At 43.8% G+C, this 19,026-nt stretch overlaps 2 protein-coding genes across 11 annotated transcripts in view; one reads left to right on the top strand and one right to left on the bottom strand.

Annotated features, from left to right (window-relative positions):
• The window catches only part of ARHGAP26 (Rho GTPase activating protein 26), a 643,473-nt gene that overhangs the window by 578,591 nt on the left and 45,856 nt on the right, over positions 1 to 19,026 (bottom strand). The gene's annotated exons all lie outside the window — the stretch shown is intronic.
• Positions 1 to 19,026, top strand: part of FGF1 (fibroblast growth factor 1) — a 106,134-nt gene that overhangs the window by 50,831 nt on the left and 36,277 nt on the right. The window contains exon 1 of one of the 10 annotated variants that reach the window (XM_064366443.1): positions 18,174 to 18,269. The exons of the other annotated variants lie outside the window; for them this stretch is intronic. The gene's annotated coding sequence lies outside the window, so the exon portion shown is untranslated. Of the gene's footprint in view, positions 1 to 18,173; positions 18,270 to 19,026 lie in introns of those variants that run through there. 10 annotated transcript variants of the gene reach the window in all.

Here is a 19,026-nt window from a genome sequence, read left to right as displayed (position 1 = left end):
AAGATCGCGCCATTGCACTCCAGCCTGGGTAACAAGAGCGAAACTCTGTTAAAAAAAAAAAAATAGAAATAAAACAGAAAGGATGGAGGAGGCCGTTGGAGGAAGGTGGTGAAAGAACCACACTGTCAATGACAGCAGCTGTCACCTACTGAATGTTGATTACACACCAGGCATTGTGAAAACGGTTTGATAGAGATTGTCTTTCTTATCCCAATGACTCTGTTGTAGGCACTATTATTTTATTCATTTTACAGATGAGGAACTTGAGGATCAGAGAGGTTAGAGGGCTTGCTTCAAGTCACAGAGCTTCTCACTAGAAGAGCTGGGATGGGAACCCAGGTCTGTTGGATGCCAAAGCCCAGGTTCTTACCCACTCCTTCCACCACCTTCCAATACTGACTCAGGGGCACTTCCTCCCACCAGACCTGCTGTAGGCTGAGGAATGCAGTGTCTCCCAGCACCCCAAAGAGTGAGGTGGTGGGTGATGAGCTAATTCGGAGGTGTAGCTCAAAAGCGCTGCTATGACTGAGCCGTCTGCCCAGGCTGCTAGTGCTCAGAGCGGAGATACTCTCATCCGCCATCAGGGAATACTCACTCCATTGTGCTGGGCCCCACCTAAATGTTTTTTATTGCCTGCCCTTCACCATGAGTAACGCCACTTTCCATTTTAAGCGGGAGCTTCAGGAGATGACTGCATTTACAAGCCGGGGTTTAAAGCTAAGAGCTGTCTGGGGATTACTCACCCACTTCAAGACGGGCAGCACAATGCACCCTCCCACTCAGGATGCTGCTGGAAGTTCTTCTTCCTTGCCAAAGCCTAAAGGAAATCTGGTTTCCCCTGGAATCTGACTAGGAATGGTGCCAGAAAGCTGGCAAGTTCGCTGGTTCTCCAAGTGGAGCCACTGTGCTGGTTTCTGGTCCCCTCATGTGTGCGAAGTTTTTGTTGCTTATTCATTCATTTGGCATTTGCTGAGGACCTCCTATGGGCTACGTACTCTGCCCCATGATGGAGAGACTGTCACAAGCTAAACAGCTTTAGTCCTGGTCCTCAGGGAGCTAACAGTCTGGGGAGTGCAAGGATAAACAGACAATTATAGTAAAATGTCAGAACAGAATATGCTAAATGATATGACATGCAAGCTCAGGGGTTTTTGGAAACCAACAGCCAGAGGATTTATACCAAGGGTGGTATGAAGGATGAGGAGGAGCTGGCTCGGTTTCTTAACTGTAAGCAACCAAAATTGACTCTAGAAAGAGAATTCAGAGAATGTGGGGTTGCTCCCAGAGTCACTGGGAAGGTGTGGTGGCCCCAAATCACACTGCAGGAATGGTCCAGCCAAACCGAGATGTACGTGTGTATGTGTGTGGTGGGGAATGAGGGGGCGGGTGTAACTTTCACATACGTGCGGTGGGGATTCAGATGCTGGGCCGTCAAAAAGGATGACAAATTTCCAGGACAGCAGGTAGAATTAGGGAAGGTGTGGAGGAGAAGGCTGTCTCAGAATGACCTAAGCTATTCTGAGTCAGAGAAACCAAAAGGAACAGCTTAAAGAGAGCACCAACTCATGAGGCAAGCAGGCACTGGGGCCATCTGGCCAGGCTCTTGGGGGAGTCCTTAGTGAGTGAGTTCACTGCTCAAAGAAAGGCTTTGCCACTTCTGCAGGGAAGCTAGCCACGGGCCAGCAGGTAAGTATGTTTTAAGCCTTTCCTTTTTTGTTTTAGGGCTCCTGGGGACGTTCTGGAAGGCCACGGTTCCCACCACAGGCCTTGAGATTACACAGCCTAGCTAAATTGGAAAAATGTTGTCTACATGAGAATTGGAAAAGATGTTTGGGAGACGCCAATAGGAAAATGATAACAGCCAACCTTTATTGCTTGTACTAACATGAGCTTACACGCATTATTTCATTCCGTCCTCATAATAAGCCTATCAGTTTAGATGAACAGACTGAGGCACAAGGATTTGAAATGACTTGGCTAAGATCCCATGGTTAGCGAATTGTGGAGCTGGGATGCAAATGTAGGTCTGTTTTACTATAACTAAGAGTCTGTTGATAGAAAACATGAAAAAGCGAGGGCCAGATGAAGAATGTTACGTGCATAAGCGATTGGAAGGAAGCCTAATTCCTCAGTGATCACCTCTCTCACGGGTACCATTTTGAAACTTAAGGTCAACTATTGCTCCCTACTGAGAAATTTTCAAATTGTATCCAAAAGAGAAAAGCCCTGTTTTCTTAGAGGGAGACTTAAGTGAGGAACTTTGAGCAGTATCTCAGGGCATCGCCCTCCCTAGGTTGCAGCAAGAGGTATAGATAGCATTTTAAAATTGATTTTGTTAGAATAATAATTTCTCTGACTATACAAATAATACATGTTCCTTGTAGAAAATTAGGAAAAAATAGAAAAACATAAAGAAGAAAGCAAAAATCATCTTTACTTATCCCACCCATCTCTACTCAAATGAATGGCTGTTGTCGTATTTTGGGGTATGTGAGAGTGTGATTTGTAGTCTCTTTTTCCAATGCATATACGCCGATACTGTCTTTTAATTACAGTTCTTTATATCTTCAATAATTGTTATGACCTTGCTAGTTGTTATAACCTCAAGGGAGAATTATATCACAACATTCAATTTTGTGAATCTGTTGATATGTAGTATAAGCTGGTTTGTTCAAACGAGGAGGCAGAAGCCACAGAGCCTCCTGGGGTGCACTGGATATAGTGTATGTGCAAGTGCCTGGTCCTTTAAGAAACACCTGGTTTAGGCTGGGCACGGTGGCTCATGCCTGTAATCCCAGCACTTTGGAAGGCCAAGGCGGGCAGATCACAAGGTCAGGAGTTTGAAACCAGACTGGCCAATATGGTGAAGTGAAACACTGTCTCCACTAAAAATACAAAAAAAATTAGCCAGATGTGGTGGTGCATGCCTGTAATCCCAGCTACTCAGGAGGCTGAGGCAGGAGAATTGCTTGAACCCAGGAGACGGAGGTTCCAGTGAGCCAAGATCACGCCACTGCACTCCAGCCTGGGCGACAGAGCAAGACTCCATCTCAAAAAAAAAAAAAAAAAGAAAGAAAAGAAAAGAAAAACTTGGTTTCTCCTTATTTGTTAATATTTCTAGCTGGTAAGCATCACTTAAACAAATGTTTAGCATAATGACTAACCTAATCAGGCAACCACAGATTTATTAGGAGAGATTTATTCCACGCTCTACCCTATGCATGGCATTCATTAATGTTGTCTACACAAAAAACAGAAGAGAACTTTCTAGGACTCAGCTCCAAGTGGAGTCTGTCCTTATCCCATTTCCCCTTCACTAGCCTAGAGGATCCCAGCTCTTCCCATATCCCAGCCAAATGTAGTTCAAAAAGCCACAGTCCAACACACACAGCTCTTTGGCTCTCTCAGGCAGGGGTACAGCAAGGCTGTAACAGACCTCAACTGAGCACCTCCTCTGGGAGCCCACATGGCTCAAGCCAGCATAAAGTCAAGCCTATTTGGTGGCTGCTGTTGTCTGCTCTTGGCATACCATATGCCACCCATTCCTGTCCTTTACCCAGATCATCAAGACAAAGTCCTACCAGTTCAGGAGCCCTGCGTGTTCCTGCTGCAGAGTCTAGACATCTGCTTTGTGTTGGGAATCAGTGGCCGGTCAAGTGCTTGCATGATGCAGCTGGATTTGCTGATGCAAACAAAGTTACTGGCATGTGAGTTTTCTGGCCCTGAAAATGCCCCATAGAACTATCCCCTCAGGCCTCGATCAGGGCATTACCCCCCGGCCAAGGGGACAAGGAAAATGAACTTGAGTGTACTTCATAGGTGACAGCCAAGAGGGAAGCAAAGCTCCTAGTTTTTTACTTCCCTTCCTGTCTCCATGTGACCTTTTCTTCCTGGGCCATTCCTGGTCCTGGAGGTGAGATCAGTGCTGAGAGCATCCATTTGGAGACTCAGGAAGCCGAGGGTCAGCTGGCTCCTCTGACAGTGAAGGATGCCCTAATGTGTTCCTCCTAGAAGAGGGTTCTTTTTAACTCTTGCTCTTCTGCTTTGTTTTCCCATGCTTCATTTGATTTTCTTTGTACTTACAAAAGCAAGCAGTTAATATATGTGCCTATTTGAGAGGTTAATCATCTCGTTGCCATCTCAGATCCACTTTTTAGTTCCATGAAATTCATAAGATTCTCTTTACGTATTTCATTTGTAAACTGAAACTGAACAATAATTCAGATGCCTAAAATACCTCTTAGCCCTGGGAGTTACTTAATTTCTCAAGATCTCAGTTTTATCATCTGTAAAAATGGAGAAACACCACTTATACTGTGGTGCTGTTACAATAAATTATGAGATAACATATATACTAAATAATATGGTACAAATAGATTCAATTCATTATAATATGTTTTATTTTATTTATTTATTTGTTTGTTTACTTATTTATTTATTTTGAGGTAGAGTCTCGCTCTGTAGCCCAGGCTGGAATGCAGTGGTGTGATCTCGGCTCACTGCAACCTCCACTTCCCAGTCCCGGTTCAAGCAATTCTCCTACCTCAGCCTCCCAAGTAGCTGGGATTACAGGCCCAAGCCACCATGCCCAGCTAATTTTTGTATTTTTTAGTAGAGATGGGGTTTTCACCATGTTGGCCAGTCTGGTCTGGAACTCCTGACCTCATGATCCGCCCGCCTCGGCCTCCCAAAGTGCTGGGATTACAGGCATGAGCCACTGCGCCCAGCCATGTTTTATTTTTATGACATATTTACCTTTACAGCAACCATCTGTGGCAAGTGATACTGGTTTTTCATTTTCATTATTGACATCAATTTCCATTTTAAATGAATTTCAGTTTAAACTGAAAATACTTCAAAAATACTAATTAAATAATAAAAAATACATTCTAGTTGTATATATTTAGATTATTCAAGACAAAAATATATAGAAAATTAGCTCCTACAGAAAAAAGAAATGACAAACGCAAGAAGACAAGAAACCCTGACTGAACCTCCAATCAGCCAACTAACCAACTAGACAGCAGAAATCTCAGATCAAATAAGGACCAAGAGATGGAGGAAGCATGCAAAATAATTTTCAATGGCTTTTTAACCAGTAAGGCCAAAACAGCAAAACAGGCAGTTAGTCCTCATTGCCCCTTCTTCTTTTTGCGTCCCTTACAACTTCTCTCGTTATCCTGGCCAATCTCCACTGGAAAGTCTGAAAGCATTCAACATTCTCCATTAGAAGAACCACCTAAGTGTGGGGTCTCTATACTCCCAAACTATCTTTCCCTTCCCTGCAATCAAAACTCTTCTCTTTTTGTAATATGTACGTCTCCAAAGTGTCATCCAGAAATCCTAGTATTTAATTTAATTAACACCAACAGATATTCAAGAAGCATCTACTAAGTGAATGGAGAGAGTATATGTCTATGGGGGAAGGGAGTGCACAAGATCCAATCCCTGCCTTTGAGAAGCTGAAGATTCCCAAGGGAGGCCAAACAGAGGATGCAAATAGCTCTAATTGCAGGGTCGAATGCAGTAACTGCCACAAACAGCTACAGCCAATATGCACAGGATGTCATAGCAGGAAACAACTTTTGGCTTGGTGGGGATGAGGACAGGTTCAGAGGGAGACAGCACTGGTTCTCTGAGAAGCATTTGTCTTTAAAAAGCTTGTATTAACTCTTGTGCCCTACCCCTGAACTGGTGGATTATTTTGAGTCTCTTGCCTATTCTTGGCTAACAACTGGAAGAAGTCTCTGCATCCTGCTGTTTTTTCTCGGAGACAGGCCATCTCCCTGCTCATGCGCCTCACAAAGTCTCCAGCCCACAGGACAGGCTTAGGTGCATGTGGCTCTGTGCATGACCCTGACACCACCTGGCAAAGGCCTCAGCCACTTCCTCAGAGAGAGCCAACCATACTCCACCTCCGGGTGCACTCTCCCCTTCCAGCCCCCACGGGCTCCTTTCTACCAGGAGATATGGGGATTAGCACCATCTTAGATTTTCTTAGCTATTCACTTTTTGAAAATAGTATCTCCCTCTATAGGAAGAAAAATTGACAAGGAAAGTAGGGTCTTTCCTTTCCTTGTTTACCCCTGTGTTCCCAGTGCCTGATAAATCACGGTATTTAATAAATACTTGTTGAATGAATTAATGAATAATAGTCAATTCAGTCTCTTCCCTAGTTTCTTCCTCTCTCTGGTTTGTTTTTGTGAAGAGGGGTCAAGGGTTTTAGAAAATATATATGATTCATTTCCAACTGACTTAATCAAAAATACTCATACTTGGGGTCAGTATGGCAATTCACAAATTAGCAGAGTTTAAGAGACTTTGGTTAGTGAGGAGACTTGAGCCAGCTCGCATCTTTCCAGGTAAACTGATATGCCACACTGGATGGGACAGGTCATCATTTATCCCTCCCACCATCGTTTCTCTCAACAAATATTTTTTCCAGCTTTACTGAGGTATTACTGACAAATAAATGTTGCTCATATTTAGGCACTATGCTGTGATGTTTTGATCTATGTGCACATTGTGAAAAGAGTACTGCGATCAAGCTAGTTAACATATCCATCACCTCTCATCATTATCGTTCTGTGTGTGTGTGGTGAAAACACATAAGATCTACTCTCTTGGCAATTTTCAAGTATACCCCTCATTATTAACTATAGTTACCATCTGTGCAATAGATCTCTAGAATCTACTAATTTTGTCGAATTAAAACCCTTGTAGCCTTGAACCAATATCTCCTCATTTCCACTCCCCTCTCCCCAGCCCTGGCAAACACCATTCTACTTTCTACTTCAATGAGTTTGACTTTTTTTGAGTCCACATATAAGTGAGATCATGTGGTATTTGTCTTTCTGTGTATGGTTTATTTCACTTAGCATAATGTCCTCTAGGCTAATCCATGTTGTCACAAATGACAGGATTTCCCGCTTTTTATGGCTTTATAGTATTCCATTGTCTGTATATACATTTTCTTTATCCACTCATCTGTCAGTGGGCACTTAGGTTGATTCCGTATCTTGGCTATTGTGAATAATGTTGCAGTGAACACAGGAGTGCAGATATCTATTTGAGCTACTGATTGTAATTCCTTTGAATATATACCCAATAGTGCGATTGCCGATCATATGGTAGTTCTGCTTTTAATTTTTTGAGGAACCTCCATACTGTTTTCCATGATGGCTGTACCAATTTTTATTTCCACAATAGTGTACAAGGGTTCCCTTTTCTCCACATCTTCACCAATACTTGTTATCTTTCGTCTTTTTGATATTAGCTATTCTGACATTCATGAGGTGGTATCTCACTGTGGTCTTAATTTGTGTTTCCCTAATGATTAGCGATGTTGAGTATTTTTATCTGTACCTGTTGGCCATTTGTATGTCTTCTTTTGAGAATTATCTGTTCAGGTCCTTTACCATTTTTAATGCAATTGTTTTCTTACTGTTGAATTGTTTGGGTTCCTTATATATTCTGGATATTAACACCTTATCAGATGTGTTTGCAAAAATTTTCTCCCATTCCAAAGGTTTTCTCTTCACTCTGTTTTCTTTGCTGTCCAGAAACTCAGAAACTTTTTAATGTGATGCAATTCCATTGAACTATTTTTGCTTTTGTTGTCTGTGCTTTTGGAATCATATCAAAAAAATGATCACCCAGCCTGGTGTCAGGAAGCTTTCCCCTACGTTTTCTTCTAGCAGATTTACAAACTCTGGTCTTACGTGTGAGACTTCAATTCCTCCTGAGTTGATCTTTGTACTTTGTGTGAGCCAACACATATTTATTAAGCACATATTATATGCCAGGCTTGTGCTAGACATGGGATAAAAAGCTGAGCAAGATAGGGGTTCTGCCCTAATGGAGCAAAGTCAGAGGAACCATTCAGATAACTAGCATTCGGCCTCTGGGGGGGAAGTCTGAGGGAGAAGAAGAAATATCCTGGGGGTTGTGGCAGGTGGGGGTGGCAGTGATGTTGGCAAAGAGAGGTCCAGGCCAACAGAAAAGCAAGTTCAAAGGCTCAGGGTGAGAGTAATCATGGAACCCTTGAGAACTAAAAGGAGTTCACTCTTGTTTGAAGCCACTGATGGTTCAAAGCCAGGGAACTCTTGGCCCATCTGTCTTTACTCAGTATAAAGACCAGGAGAGCTTGGGGGCATAGAGGGTCACCAGCTATCCTCAGGAAATGATTGGAATGAAAGCTCTTCATTCACTGCCATGCTTTGTCTACCATCTGAGGATGGAGCCAGAACAAAGATTCTTAATGACCGTTTTCTGAGTAGATGAATGAAGCCCCCACAGATGGTCTTAGCTTTCTCCTCTAGCATCACCAAGCCCCACAGAGTCATAAGACCAGAAGTCATCTTGAGAGTCAGCTGGTCCACCCTTCCCCTCCAGGCTCTGTCCTGCCCTTCAACCTCCCACAAATGGCACTGTTTTGTAGATTTTATAAACTACAATAGCATGACTTGTAAATTGGTTTCTTGAGGTCATATGCACACTGAGGGAGAGACAGTGTGTCCTGGTGAGTCCAGGGCAGGGTGCAGAAGAGCAGGGACCACAGTCCTGGATGCCCAGGCTGCGTGGCAGGCAGTGACTGGCTCCCAGCACCGTTGGCCATCTACTAAGACGCTATGGTGCTTCACTTACAAATCTGCCTCTGAAGGTCAATGACCTCCACATTCTCAAAGCAGCACATCTCGTTTGCATATTATATTCCCGGTATCTTTGGTGTTGGGATTTTAAAATTCGAATTTAGTTCATCGCCTAGTACAGTGCACTGGCTAAATGTTGCTGTCTCTCCCAGAGACCACTGGGCCAACATATTCAAGGTGTCCTGGCTAGAAAGCTGTGCACAATGGATACTGCATTTGACCCATACCCATATATACCATTTGATCCTATGAACTCTTACTTGGGTGATTGCAACTGGTTTCCTTGCCTTTCCTCCCTATCTTTCCTCCAATTTGACACTCAGCAGCCAGAGTGACATTTTAAAAATGCAAATCTGATAATATCACATCCCAGCCTGAGTATTCCACAGTTTTCCACAGTCCTTCAGACAGATGCCTGCAGGACCCTGTGTGGCCTGGCCCTGCCAGCTTCCCCAGCCACAGTCCTCTCTCCTCATCCATAATGGACTCTTTTCAGTTCCCCCAAGTAGAACTTGCTCTCTCTGGACTCAGGACTTTTGCACATGCTTTTACCTGCAACCTCCCTCTCCCTACTCACTAGTAATAGAAATACCCCTTCCTCTAAGAAGTCTTCCCATCTCCCAGGCCCCATAGGTAGCTTATTACCTGGCTCCCATGGTGACCTGGCCTTTGCCACTCTAATACTCAGTTCATTCAAAATCCCTTTCATGGAGAGAGGTCTTCCCCACTAGAATTCAAACTTCAAGAGAGCCTCACTGAGTCTGTCTTGTTATCCATGACATTCCTTATGTCTAGCACATAGTAGGTCTTCACTCAATGTGTGTCAAGTGAATGAATGAGTCCTCAGATTGTTAAACAGTTGGGAACAACTTTACCAAATAAAATAAGAGGCAGAGACAAACTGAAGCATAACAGGACCTCATGGTAATACTGTCATCCCACCTGCCTTCCTCACCCTAACGGCCTGATGTCATCATATTATGGGCTTGTGTGTTGTGATTAGGTCCCAGTTCTTGAGATCTGGTTTCTGGCTCAGTTCAGAGAAAGCCAGGTCTTTCCACCAGGCACCATCATGATCAGCAAAGCAGAGCCTTGGAGCAAATCAAATAAGGTGAAGACGCATTGGTGTGCCTGCTAGTGACCCATCCTCTCCTTGCACTGCAGAGGCAGAAAATCCTGCCCCAGCCTCACACAGCAAAACAGAGCAAGAAGGAGGGGGAGTCTTCACTTACGTTGCCTTACCCTCTGTTTTATTTTCTTCCCCCCAGCAACAACAAACAATAATTCAGTAAAGGAAATATGAGTAATGGAAAGAAAGAGAAAAAAATAAACATATCAAAATGGGCAGTGTCCCCGGGGCCACTGCTTTTAAAGAAAACAAAAGAGTAGATTTGGAGATATTTCAGTGGCTTTGCTAAAAAGAGAAAAATAATCAAGCTCGCCCTTCCTTTCTAGGCTGCATTGCTTTCCTCTATCTTGATATAGAAAAAATATCACCCAGACTAGGGAGTCTCACATCAGAATCCCCTGTGGAGTCTTATTGAATATGCGGGTGCCAGCCCCGACGCAGGCCCAGCAAATCAGAACCCTTTGTTGGGGGAACCTCTGTGATTCCCATGCAGGTGGGCCCTACTTTGCGGAACAAAGCTCAGGGTGGGAGTACCATGTTATGTCCTGTGCCCTGTAACACAAGATGAAGCTCCGGTAAGAAGCTCAGGTCTGGCCAGGCACAATGGCTAGCACCTGTAATCCCAGCACTTTGGGAGGCCGAGGCAGGTGGATCACAAGGTCAGGAGTTCGAGACCATCCCAGCCAACATAGTGAAACGCTGTCTTTACTAAAAATAGAAAAATTAGCTGGGTGTGGTGGCAGGCACCTGTAACCCCAGTGACAGGAGGCTAAGGCAGGAGACTCACTTGAACCCAGGAGGTAGAGGCTGCAGTAAGCCGAGATCGTGCCATTGCACTCCTGCAGCCTGGGCAACAGAGCTAGACTCCATCTCAAAAAAAAAAAAAAAAAAAGCAGCAGCTCAGGTCTATAACTGGGAACTCCAGCGTCAGGCACTGCAAACTTCTTTCAAAGTTAAGCGCCATAAGCTTGACTTTGGATATGCAGAAAAATGAAGATTGTTGATTTCTTTTGTAGAAGGGGCGGGGGGCCTATTCTATTCATTTTATTCACTTAAGCTGACACTAACTGAGCTGCCCCCATAGGGAAGGACCTGGGCCAGGTACAGTAGAACGGTGACAATGGTGATGGATTTGAGCAGGATGAAGATGATGGTAACTCACATTTACTGAGACCTTAGTACGTGCCAGGCGTTTTATATGCATCATCTCATTTAATCCTCCCAACACCCTATGAGTTATTATTATCATCCCCATTCTGTGGACAAGAAATTGGAATAAAACGGAGGCACAGGGCAGTGAAGTGACTTGCCCAAAGTCACCCAGCAAGTTAGTGCAGAGCTGCATGGGAAGCCAGGTCTCCCTGACTCTGGAGTCTAGTCTCTCTTAAGACATTCAGCCCCTGCCTCTCTGATACTTAAATTAAGTGGAAAAGGTACAAGGAAATCAAAAGAAGAACTGAAAATTATACAGCTTTATGAAACAAGGAGCAATCAACCTGGGGACATCTGGTGAGTCTTATCCTGTTCTGGTTAATTACTCTATTTGTTACTCTTTGTTACAAGCAGTCATGAAAAACAAAAACAAAAACCCAGCAATAACCAAAACAACTATTTCCCCTCCTCCATGGAGGGGTGGAGTCAGCACATTTTTACAGAAAGTCAAGCAGTCCCATTACCCACGAAAGTATAGGAGCCAGAAGCTCTGCAGTCCAAGCTGGGGAGGGAGGCTTCATTATTTTGTGAACTCCCAAAGGAAGAAAGGCATTAATAATACTATTTGTGGTGAGCTTGTCACATGCTGGGTACTGCACTATTTCCTCTATATGTTATTATCGAATTTGATCTTTGCAACTCTATGAGTAAGTACTATTCAGATGAGGAACCAGACTCAGAGAGGCTAGCAACTGGCCTATAGTCACACATCTGCTCAGTGGCAAGGGGTCTGAATTCCAGTCATGGTTCTTACTCAGAATCTAGGCTGTCTCTTATTTTAAATTCAAGGATACCATTTGGAATTTTAAGTGAGCAAGAATTAACAACTGTCTGCCATTTTTAACTTGTCTGTGCCAAGCCTCACTTCAATCTGGGAGACTCACTGGATTCCTATTTCAGCAAGTATTACTGACTGTCTTCAATACACTATGCTCTGTGCCAGGCGCAAGAGCCCTGCATTTAATAAGTGGGAGACGTGGTTACAGTGGATAAAAGGGACACACATAAAACACTTAGAGGTGATTTCACTAGAGGGAAGTCTTGATTCAACAGAGTCATCAGTGCCTAGAGATTCACGGAGGAGCTGAGCTCTGAACAGACACTGGGAGTGGAGGAGAGGTCAGAAGTCTGGGAATGAGCTTCGAACAGAGGTCGGAGCTGGGAGACTTCTGATGGTGGTGTAGCAAAGCAGTAAAGTGGCCCCTGAAGCGTCAAAGGCAAAAGGCAAGTCCAAGGCTGCTTTTGGCCAATGCTGCGGTGGGCGTTCTGCTCCCAGTGAACCTGGGGCATGCTGGACTCCGGCAACAGTCACAGGCCCACGGGGCTGGAACAGCATCCCTCAAGCAGGGGCACATGCACAGAAATGGGTGCAGGGAAATTCCATGAATGCTGCTGTGAATCTTCAGAGCAAGTTTAGGCAAAGGGACCAAGCCTCCATTTTATGAGGGGACTCTGACACCAAAGTCAGCAGACCTAAAACTTTCACATTAATTTCTCTTCTACCTTTAAGAACAGACATATAAATCAGAAAGTAAGGAGAGATACATCAAGGAGTATAAATGGAACTCAAGCCTATAACAGGTACACAATTTCGGAAATGAATGAGTAAAAACCTCAATAAAGTGCACGTGCTTTCCCCCAGTAATTCCATTTCCATAAATTATTTCCAAGGAAGTAATGGGATGGTGGCAAAGATGACTACAGCAGTTTTGCTTATAGTAGTGATAAAAAGTAAACAATGTAAATGTCCATCAATAAAGGTTAGTTCACACACACTAACCCTCAGTTCAATACACTAACCCTACATTAGATAGTAACTAATGAAAGATATTAATAATACCATTTGTGGTGAGCTTGTCACATGCTGGGTACTGCACTATTCCTTCTACATGTTACTATCGAATTTGATCTTTGCAACTCTATGAGTAAGTACTATTCAGATGAGGAACCAGACTCAGAGAGGCTAGCTCCTTGTATCCTATCATGGACTCCTATGCAGCCATTACAAATGAAGGTGTAGATTTACGTTTATTAATGAGGGGTAAATTCCTAATGTATTGAGTAAAGTCAGATCATAAAGAATAGGTTATAAAACAGTTCTCTGTCTATATATGATTCCACTTTGTAAGACGCTTACATCTCTATGAACAGAAAAAGTTAGCAGAAGGTATCTCTGGTAGACGGGATCATGGACAATCTTTTAAAACTTTTTCTTGTTGTTTATCTGTATTCTCTAATTTTTACATCACTCCCTTATAGTTAAAGGTTTGTAAGTGGACTGATGTCCCCTGCTTTGTTGAATTGACACAACAGTAAAACAACAGACCTTAAATATTAACTCTTTGTTTCCCAAAAGTATGGGACATGTGCTTTTGTTGATATAAGAGAAACTCTGAGTGGTACCGAGACATATCTTTCAATTACATGGCAGAGGGAAAGGAAATCCCCATGTTTAAGTCTCCTTAAGTCATTTTGTTTATTCAAGGACAAAACCTTGGCTTGGGACAATTGCTTTCAACTTCCGTAGAAGAACTGCTCTTCTCTCTTTATAGCCAAAAGAACTCAGCAGACAGGAGGCAGCATCTAAGCAGAAGTCAATGTCATTGCTGTGCTTCACTGTATTTCTCTTTATGACTGCCTTCTATTTATAGGAATTCTTTGCAATTACACTAGAAAGATAAAGCTTGCTTTAAATAAGAAAATTAGACCAGGCACGGTGGCTCACACTTGTAATCCCAGTACTTTGGGAGGCAAGGTGGGAGGATCACCTGAGGTTGGGAGTTCAAGACCAGCCAACATGGCAAAAACCCATCTCTACCAAAAATACAAAAAAATTAGCCAGGCATGGCGGCACATGCCTTTAGTCCCAGCTAATAGGGAGGCTGGGGCAGAAGAATTGCTTGAACCCAGGTGGTGAAGGTTGTACTGAGCTGAGATTGCACCACTGCACTCCAGCCTGGGCAACAGAGCCAGACTCCATCTCAAAAAAAAAAAAACAAAAAACCTAAGAACTGCTTGTCAGCAATTTAAACACAATTTAAAGGTAAAGAATGAGTTAAGAGGATAATGATCAAAGTAAGTAAGGCAGCGTACTTGTATTGAAATCTGAGGCAACGGGTGTTAACCCTTAGTGAAGATAAAGCTACCCCTACTGGAATATCTGTGCACTGAAATATCCCAATAGTTCCCCCAGGTCTTGATTTCTATCTTATCATTTTTAATATAAAAATAATAGCACGGAAATAATAAATGAGCAATTTGCTCAGGTGATGACCCAGCCAGTGGGGAAATAATTTCAGAACAGGATCCTGAGAATGTCCAGATAAATCCTGCTGGGAGAGTGATTGAAGAGAAAGGTTCCTAAGAGCAGATAAAATTTCTTGGCAATGTTTGCCCTGAGGAAAGAGGCCCTTCCACAGGAAGAAGGTCAAGTCAGGTCTATTTTTATAAGTGTTTTTCAAGTGGTTAGTGGACGTATTTCCTGTGGTTCCCAGGAATTCTGCAGCAGGCTCTCAGGAGGATGTTGGTGATAGGGAACAGGGACTTGATGAGCGAGAATCAATAATTATCTCTATATTTGCTTCACTTTTTTCTACAAAAATAATCTAGGGGAAAAACACTTGCTTTGGAAGAGCAAAGTTCATTACAACAAAGAAGAGAATGGGACATGAGTCCCTTAGTGTGTAGCAGAGTCCTTAGGTCAAGATTCTACAAGCTGAAAACATATCTGTTCACTTGTTCCCTCCCTCCCTCATTTACTCAATAAATATTTGAGCAACTTCTCTACGCCAGCCATCACTTGATGGCTGGGCAGAAGGTGTTGAATAAACACGGCTTCTGCCCTCCAGCAGCTTACAGTCCAGTGTGGGAAAAAGATGTCAAACAAGGAAACACATGGATGGATATATAATTAATTACAGATGATGGTGTATGTTGGAAGGAAAAGAACAGGTGTCTGCAAAAGAGAATCATGAGGGTAGAGAAGGAACTACCTTAGATGGGGGAGCCAGGGAAGACCTCTTAGGAGGTGGCACTTTAGCTGCCCTCTGATGGGAAGCAGCCCATGGAAAACTGTTAGGGAAGAGCATTGCTGCAGAGGGACCAATTTGTAGGAAGGCAGCCATGTGGAGGAGACCGTAGTGGGCTCAAGGACCCCAGGGTACGTGCAATGGCTGGAATAGAAGGGCAAGGGAGAGGGGAGCAGTAGGTGAGGCCAGACCATACAGGGTCTCATAGGCCATGGTAAAGATTTGAATTTTACTTTATGGAAATGGAAAATCATGAAAGGTTTTAAGCTAGGGAGTAGCCAATCTGATATAGGCTTTATAAGATCTCTCTGGCTCTGTGTATAAAAGTGTTGGGGTTGGGCGTGGTGACTCTCATCTGTAATCCCTGCACTTTGGGAGGCTCAGGCGGGCAGATCACAAGGTCTGGGCAACATGGTGAAACCCTGTCTCTACCAAAATACAAAAAGTACCTGGGTGTGGTGGCACACACCTGCAGTCCCAGCTACATGAGAGGCAGAGGCAGGAGAATAGCTTGAAACTGGGAGGCAGAGGTTGCAGTGAGCCGACATTGCACCACTGCACTCCAGCCTGGCGACAGAAAAAAAAGTGATAGGAGGGGCCAAGAACAAAAGGGGGCTATTTCAGAAGGTAATACAGGAGCTGCTGGTGGACGGGACCCGCTGTAGGCAGCGGGGTTGGTAATAAGTATGTAAATGTGATGACCCTTCACTGCAGTCCAAGGCTTGATTAGCAGACCTCAGAAACGTCAGCCAGATAACACAGCAGGGACTAGCATGAGGGGTGAGAGGCACTTGCTTTGGGTAAAAATGTACTCAGCACTCAAGATAAATCACATTTTAATGCAGTATTTTTCTTTTTATTTTTTTGAGACAGTCTTGCTCTGTCACTAGGCACCAGGCTAGAGTGCAGTGGTGCGATCTCGACTCACTGCAATCTCCGCCTCCTGGGTTCAAGCAATTCTCCTGCCTCAGTCACCCAAGTAGCTGGGACTACAGGCGCGCGCCACCATGTCCAGCTAATTTTTGTATTTTTAGTAGAGAGGGGGTTTCACCATGTTGGCCAGGATGGTTTTGATCTCTTGACCTCATGATCCGTCTGCCTTGGCCTCCCAAAGTGCTGAGATTACAGGCATGAGCCACCGTGCCCGGCCTAATGCAGTATTTTTCAAAAATCCAATTTAATGCAAAATACTCGTGAACAAAATATTAAATAATATTAATAAAGACAGGATGAATAACAGTGATAATGTGAGCAAAACAAACTTAAAATGGGCCCCCATGAGGCTTACATTAGTGTGCACGTACACTTGTGTGGAGTGAGACAGATAATAAGAAACAAAAAAGTAAATACAATTCTAAATTTTCATAAACGCCATGAAAGAAACACATTTTGGTCTGAGACAGAGAACAAGGAAGTCAGGAGGGCTTCCTTAGATAGGCTGGGCCTAACGTAATTGGACTTGGAGGCAAATACTCTGCCGAGAAATGCTACATGTGAATGAAAATTTTTGCAGCACAGCACGGTGGCTCATGCCTATAATCCCAGAACTTTGGGAGGCCAAGGTGGAAGGACCGCTTAAGGCCAGGAGTTCAAAACCAGCCTGGGCAACATAGCAAGACCTTGTCTCTACTGAAAAAAAAAAAATTCTTTTTTGTTTTAATTAGCTGGTCGTGGTGGTATGTGCCTGTAGTCCCAGCTACTCAGGAGGCTGGGCAAGAGGATTGCTTGAGCCCAGGAGTTTGAGGCTACAGTGAGCTGTGTTCGTGCCACTGCACTCAAGCCTGGGCAACAGAGCAAGACTGTGTTACATACAGAAAAATAATTTTTGCAAATGAAATCTATCAAACTTCCTACATAGTATAAAATTTTACAATCTAATAACTGAGAAGTTTTGAACAGATCTATATAAAAGTTATTCTCACCACTGAGGGTTCAAGAGTACAATATCATGAAACACTAGGAAATGTTCTGCCTTCTATCTGCCCCACCCCAGGGGCCTATCTAAGTGTCTAGATTTATCAAATTTCATAAGAGCCCATTGAACCTGACAATGCCATGGAGAAGCCAAGGAATGCAGGATCTTGAACATGAAGAGGAATTATGTGCGGAAAGATGGCAGCTCCGAGAAGCAAGGAGAAGTCGCTCTGACCTTCCTCCTTATGTCTTGTTGCCTAATCTGCTTTCAAAGGCCAATAACTTTAAAATTCTCCATTTTTCACACAACCCCACCCAACAAAGTGAGTCTTTAATCTCTAAACATGACAGGGGGCAGTGGATATGAAGGATATAAATGGCTTTGAAAGGTCAGCTCAAAAAAAAGAAACGAGGAGAGAAACCTTGAGGAGTTGAAGGGATAAAAGCAAACCATGCTTTGAGCTACCTGCCAAAGTTAAAGAAAACTCCCATGAGAGGCCACGTTTGACGGATGAGTCAAACTACTGTCATAGTTATCGGCAACTACCTCTAACCTCATGATTTTTCTGATAAATGGCATCTTGACTGCAAAGTGCACGTTCCTGAAGGTGCTAGATACCAAGGCAGACTTATGTCTTAGTATAGCTTCTTAGATTCAAGATTTCAACTCACCTCCAAGCCCTTTCCTCCCTTATTAGATACCAGTCATGTCCTGGGGTCTTTGGTGATGTTCTCTTGCTCCATCTCCTTCCCATAAAGGAAGATTCCTTTTCCTGCCAACAGCTGGGCTGTGAGTAGAGCCAGGTGTAGAATACCAGTGATGTGGTCACAGAACCATGAGAGCCATCGGTGGTGCTGAAACAGGGCAAACAGTGCAAATGGGAGAATGGTTCCTTTTGGACTGTTTGTGTGGGATCAAAGGGAGTTGGCAAGTATATGGAACCTCTAAAAATAGGCCACATCCTTAAAAAGAAAGAATGCAAAAAGAAACAAGTTCTACTTTGTCTTAGTGTAGTCTCTGCAAAAACTCGGCCCTGGAAGGCTGGCACTGGGGCAAGTGACTGTTTTCTTCCTGCCCTTTGACCATGACACCAACCGGATCCCTTTGCAAATCCCGGGTCCTGCTCCCCTGCCTGCTTCCTGCGTGGTGCTTGGGGCACCCTGGAGCCTCCATGGCCCCCTTTCAAGATCCAGAATAGACTCTGACATATGAAACGAGCTCCACAGGGTTTACATTCCTTCTTCGTATCCAAGCACCTTAATACACAAAGCCGCATGCTGGGATTGCTAACTGTTCTTCCAGAGATGCCTGGATATCGTCTGTCTGGCAGAAATGTGAGTTTCGTCCTTTTTATTTTTTAATGTATTGAGGGGGCCTGAGACCCTTGGAAATGGGGATGACATTATAAACTGATGTTTTGGGACTGAGGGCTTTATTTTTTACTAAGCCTCAGATTTGCTTTGGTAAGCTGTCCAGCCTCTCTGCATCACACTTCTCTTGGCTGGAGAGAAAGGGGAGGTGTTCATCTAGCCCATATGATGAAGGAACAGCAAATACAAAATGATTATGAAGTACCTGATACAGGTATGGTGTAGATACCATACCTATCCAGAGAAGCTTGTTTATTCATACCAAATTCTCGGTGAAACCCCAACTGCTATCAAAGTTCAGATATCAACCCACTAAACACAGGTTCATATTAACAAGGATAACAATAGCTGGCTTTCCTAGCACTCACGATAGGCAAGGTCCCTCCCAGGCCTTGTCCTGTTCCTTTCTCATGGCACCATAATGAGATCAGCGCTCTTAACAGCTTCATTTTACAGAGAAGACAACTGGAGACCAGAAAGGTTACATGACTTGCCTGGTTTGCAAGAACTTAATGACACAGCAAAAACCCAAATCCAGGTCTATGACTCTCAGGTTGTGAGAATTTCCATTTTCATGACATTTCCAACCCAGTCTGAAGTAGCCTCTGGCCTCTCCCCCGCCCTTCATCTGCAATGACAAAGGACTGCCCTGACAAGGGCCAAGATGGTCTCACAGGCTGCAGGGTCGCCTAGAGGAGGCACAGGAGTGACAATCAGGAAA

This window comes from Aotus nancymaae, unplaced genomic scaffold, assembly GCF_030222135.1.
Source record: "Aotus nancymaae isolate 86718 unplaced genomic scaffold, 86718_ANA_hifiasm-v0.15.2.pri h1tg000064l_1, whole genome shotgun sequence".
Lineage (NCBI taxonomy): Eukaryota > Metazoa > Chordata > Mammalia > Primates > Aotidae > Aotus > Aotus nancymaae.
This window is presented reverse-complemented; position numbering and strand designations above follow the sequence as displayed.